This window comes from Nicotiana tomentosiformis, chromosome 1 (genome assembly GCF_000390325.3).
Source record: "Nicotiana tomentosiformis chromosome 1, ASM39032v3, whole genome shotgun sequence".
NCBI classification, from domain to species: domain Eukaryota; kingdom Viridiplantae; phylum Streptophyta; class Magnoliopsida; order Solanales; family Solanaceae; genus Nicotiana; species Nicotiana tomentosiformis.
The window spans coordinates 110,049,825-110,055,644 of NC_090812.1; positions in this window are offsets into that span (position 1 = coordinate 110,049,825).

Here is a 5,820-nt window from a genome sequence, read left to right on the forward strand (position 1 = left end):
TTTCAGTATATGTTCACTATGCGTGGTTTACTGGTTTGATCCTTGACCTCCTTGGGTTCATTATGTTTATGTTAAACTTGATTGCTGCATTTGTTGCCTGTTATGAGTTGATCTTCATGCCCTGTTTTGGATTTTTTTTTGTACTAAAACCTCTTAAGGAAATTGATGTTTAAATAATTCATGACCATGCCTACCTTAAACTCTCATGCTTAGTTCCATTGCTATAAGAACTCTTGTTTGACATATTTTTGCAATCAAACTTCACTTATTCTGAGAGTATATCCCTATGATGCTATTACTTTAAATCTTTTCGTTACTACTCATTCTATGTGTTTGCTAAAGCCCTTTGTATATGCTCATGTGTTCTTCCACCTATTAGAGATCACCTTTAGTATGGTTACTTAGAAATCTTTCTACTAAGAATCCATGTGTATGTATCCTTGCCCAGACTTTAAGTCACCTAAATGACTGGTTGCATTTATGTTCCTATGTTCCTGTTGTTTGTTAATGGGTAAGCGAAATAATTGTCTTAATGTTTGGGCCTGGTTTGTTGGGCCATGTTGTTGTTGGACCTGAGTACCGAATTTAACCGTGCTTTAAACATCCTTAAGTATTGGAATTTGGGCATGTTGGTTTATACAAAGATTGGGGCTGGTGAAGGCCTAGAAGCATCACTGGATTATTTTGTATTTGTGCTGGGCCTGTAATTGCTCTATTGGGCACGTAGTACTTGTGCTTGTAATTATTCTATTTGGGTCTATAATAATTTGTAAGAACAAAACAGATGGGGAAATTAGTAAAACGAGGGATAGGGTACTTCAATTCTCACATAAATGTATATAAAGCGTGCCTATAGAATTTATGTGGTCTATTTGCTATTACATGCTTTAGTTTTATAAGTATAAACCATGCCTATAGGAGTCACACACACACACACATCACTTAACTTGCCAACGCATGCTATTTCAAGTATTTGTCGGGCATGTTTCTTCTATTGTGCTTTACTTAGATAACATGTCTATAGGGCGTAGCAATGCAATATTCTACTTATTTAGGTGCCATGCTTATAGGACTTCGAATGACTAGTCTATCAAATGCCTCAATTATCATTGTACTGCTCATCTAGATACCATGCCTATAGGTTTAATAATCAATTAGATGCCTATATTATTTGTACTGCCTCGTTTAGACATCATGCCTATAGGGATAAAACTATATAGAGTTAATTGCCAACTATAAATATCATGCTCCTAGGACATTATCACCTGTCTAAGAAACTTGTCTATAAAATCATCGCTAGCAGTTCATGATTCTGGGGTCTTTCCCTGCTTTTTGCGCAAACAATCTAGAAATCATGCCTATAGGTTTGTAACCTGCAAATCCGTTGCCTACGTATTTCTAAAATCAAGATCACTTAGAAACCATGTCCATAGGACTTATAATAATTTAATCTATACGTTAGCCTAAAATGCAGCATTACCTGTTTGATATTAAAATCATATAGAGATCATGCCTATAGAACCAAAAGATTCTGAGTCTCAAGTTCGAAACGTTCTATTGCTTAATCTGAAAATCAATCTGTGTGCTTTTCCGTTTATGTTTGGAGGCTAAAATGAGCCACTCTCTGCTATTATGTGCAGTCCTCTTTGTTCTTGAATGCATGATTAGTTTTATCATTGTTAAGCACCATAAGTAAGTCTAGAACCACCGAAATAGAGGTCCAAATCCTCCCAAACCATAGGCATAGGACAGGTAGTGCACACTTAGGCCGAGACTTAGAATTGAATTAGAACGCTTTAGGTAAACAACTTCAACATAGTAATCGGGTAGCAGGAGATGATAGTCTATGCCCGCTTAATTATATAAATAACTCCTATTTAAATGGAGTTGCGAAGTATTATTTATGTTGTACGGGGTGATCCTTTAGGATAAAAAACTTAGGACCCCATCCTTTATATACTTGCTATTCACACTTAGTCATTTAATGTAGATCATTGTGGTCGTATCTTTGTAGTCCTTAAGATTTGTACCAATTCTCATTGTGTTATAATGAACTTCTTCGACTTTTATATTTCTTGTTTATCTGATCACCTAGCCTAATTACTTAATCTACATAGTCTTAAGTTCGGTCGGGACCTATAGTTGTGGACCTCGAAGAGTGCCTAACACCTTCTCTTTGTGGTAATTTGAGCCCTTACCCGATCTTTGGTGGCGTTGACTAGTCAAAAAGATTTATTTTCATAATAGGTGCCCTAACGCACCTCAAAACTATTAGGTGTTGACTCTTCTCTTTAAACACCCTTCCTTTAAAAGAGTTGGCCCACGTCGAGGCCCGCTTTCAAGAGGAAAAGGGGTGCGACAGCATGGCGACTTTGCTGGGGAATTACATTTAGGCTCTTACCATAATGAACTTGACTTATGTCGATTATTAATTTTTATTCGCCTCGATTTGTTAAAATGTTATATGACATGCACATCCCTTACCTTATTCACCTGGATTTGATTAAATTTTCTATGGCATCCTTTCCTCTATCCTCCTTTGTGTGTTGTGACCGCTCTTCGTCTCTTTCCATCTTGTATAAAACTGCTATATCATGCCTTTCCCATCCCTACTTCCTTACCTGCTTTATTACATTCCCGCATATATTTTTATGAAATAAACTAACTCCTTCCAGTCTTTCTTTTATATTCTTTCCATATTATTTACTTCTTTTACATATCATGCAAATACTTGACAACGTGTTATTATTTCTGCATAAAGCATACTCCACATCATACTCCACTTATGCCAACTATCAACATAGAGGCACTTGATGAGTGTCCGTGCTCTTCCGAAAATTACCCTTTTAAATCAGAAAGACTTATTTGCGGTAGACTAGTCGATCAGCGGTGCAATCGACGATCCCGTGCCTTTTCCTCACAAGCTTTCCACTTGGAAGTACCAGTCTAGATCATTCTACAAACCCCACTCCAACTTGAAATGTACATGCATCATGCTAAACCTAGTACGGGTTGGAACGTTATTAACAACCCGCTAAGATGAACCTTGTCCAAAGTCTGACGGGATTTTCACAATCCCAATGGATACTATCATATTATGTGCATTACTTGGAGAAAATACGCCAACGTATTGATCATTATTGCATAAATAGTCAAATCTGGAGGGGGAAAGGTCTAACCTTTGTTTGCTTGCAGAAAAATGAAGCATAAAGTCCCGAGGTTCGGTATGGTCCAAAACATCCCACCATTGCTATTTGACTGGTAGAAAGATCTTGCACCTTGCGACAAGAATCATGTGAGAAGGGTATTGGGTGACCTGCCATCCTTGTTGAACATTCGACCAAATAGTGCATTGATTAAAACCACTACCATGTTCTGGGACAAGAAAATAACCGTTTTTCGATTTGGCAATATAGAAATGACTCCCCTCCTAGAGGAAATAGGAGGCTTCGCCAAGTTACCATGGGATAGTCCGGGATTACTGGTACCAGAGAATCGTACTCCTCGTGGTTTTCTAAAGATGTTGGGTTTTAAGAAAAATGACGAGCTGCTCTATTTAAAGAAGTCATACATCCCTTTTGAATTTCTTTATGAGCGTTATGGGCATATTAAGTCATATCGTCTTCATCATGAGGAACTTGTCATTACTTCCTTGGGTTGAAAACGCCAGGTTTATGTGTTCATCATTTGCTTCATAGCCATGGTCGGCAGGACTTTGATGGAAGGTATCGAAGGACAAACTTATACCATCATCCCTATGATCTTAGCTGAGATGTACCACGCTCTAGCTCGGTGCAAGTAGGGATTTGGACATTTTGAGGATTGTAATTTTCTACTACAAATCTGGCTGCTAGAACACTTTCAAAGAGGAGAGTATCGTCAAGAACTTCTGCAACGACCGTTGAATAACTACATAGCTTACCACCACCCAAAGAAAATAAAGTTTATCCCAGACATGTTTGCACAACCTGGAAATACTGTAAGTTGGGTACGTTTCTTCTGCAATCTCACGGACGAACAGGTACGTTGGATGTTTGAATGGTTTCCTTAGAGTGAGTTCACCGTCAAGTCAAGAGGGACTACTCATATGGTACTGATTGGGTTGCGAGGTATCTATCCTTATGCTCTCATAAGGGTAATGAGGCAAGCAGGGAGAAAACAAGTCATACCTCAGGTTTCCAACATGGTCCAATACAAGGAAGATTTCGAAGGAGACGTCATTCCATTCAAGTTCGAGGCAAAACATATGTGGAACCAAAAGGTCATTGTGGAAAAAGAAAACATTGAGCCAAAAATGTATCATGTTGGTCATATGTACTACTATCTATCATGGTTGAAGGATGACATAGCAGGAGACGTCCATCCGGGAGTCAATTTGACGGATAGGGTCATAGATGAAGTAGCTGAAGCACAGGTTAAGTATTAAAGTCTACGCAAAAGGGTGTTCGAGTCTGAAGCTAAACATCTAGAACAACACAAAGTGAACATGGAAGCGATAGAGGAATGGAAGGGTATTTCCACTAAGTCAACGGAAAGATTGGAATACTTGGAACAAGGATTGATGGAGCTCGAGGGAAAGATGAGAAAGAGACTCTCAGATTGTCAAGGCACGGATGGCAGTGAAGGAGGACATCTAGCAAAAGCCTATTTACTATTGGACATGCACGATCTGGGAAACCTGATTGATGGGGTCAAAAGAGCTAAGCACGGAGAAGGTCCTTCAAGGACCAAGTAGACTAGGAAATGATGTTCTTTACAGCTTTCTAGCTTAGCTTTAGATTTCGATTGTAATAAAGCTAAATGCCATTAGTAATTTTTTATTATTGTCGATTTAGTAAAGGTTTGACTCATTTTTGGCATTAATGAAATGACGCAAATGTTGACATCAATTTTTCTCCAAGTCTATGTGTCGCTTAGGCCTACCTCAGGCACAATGAGGTCCCAAAATTAGGAAGCAAATTATTGCATGACTTTGTGAAACATGTTTAATACCGCAAACATTCTTTCAATATCCTTTACTAACTTGGTTACCTTTTTGCTTTTTCTTTCTTTTGATTATTCCCATTCCCCAAGGTTGGTTCTTGCATACTGGCATTATTAGCATATCATACTAGATCCAGAGGTCCTCTACCTCCTCCTCCACCAAGCGATCCTGAAGGCAAAAACAAAAGAAAGGGGAAAATGGATGATTTGAGTGGTATCAGAAAAGACAACGCTGCCATGGTAGAAAAGGTTGAAACTTCATATGGCCGAAGTACTCCGGCACAGAATGAGTTGGTCTTACGTCTGGAATAGAAAATATTGGAACTACAAGGCGAGCTTGAGCAGGTCCGAAATTTGGCAAACCTCTCCCTCACTCTTAGTGTCCTCGACATCAACCAGTAAAATTCAACTACCCAAAACCAAACACCACCGCAAAATACACAAAACCAAAACCCACCACCCAATCCTCCTATGCCACACCAGTATCCCGCACCTCCCCAGAACTTTAACCTACCACCGGTACCAAACCATGAATAACATCACCATCATCCAACTCAATACCCACAAACCACTACTTATCACACTCCTCAGAATGCGCCACAACCTACTTTTGATTCCCAAAATTCAACCAATGACCACCCTTATATCAAAGTACCGGGAATCTATCAAAGCAATCCGATATATGTGGAAACTTTACCCCACACCCCGTAGCAAACCTTATACATACTCGAATCAACTGAGAAGGACATTCTCATTAAAAATATGGTGGAGGAACTCAAGAAGCTCACTGGTAGAGTTCAGAATGTTGAAGTCGGTAAAGGCGTTGAACGTCTAAAC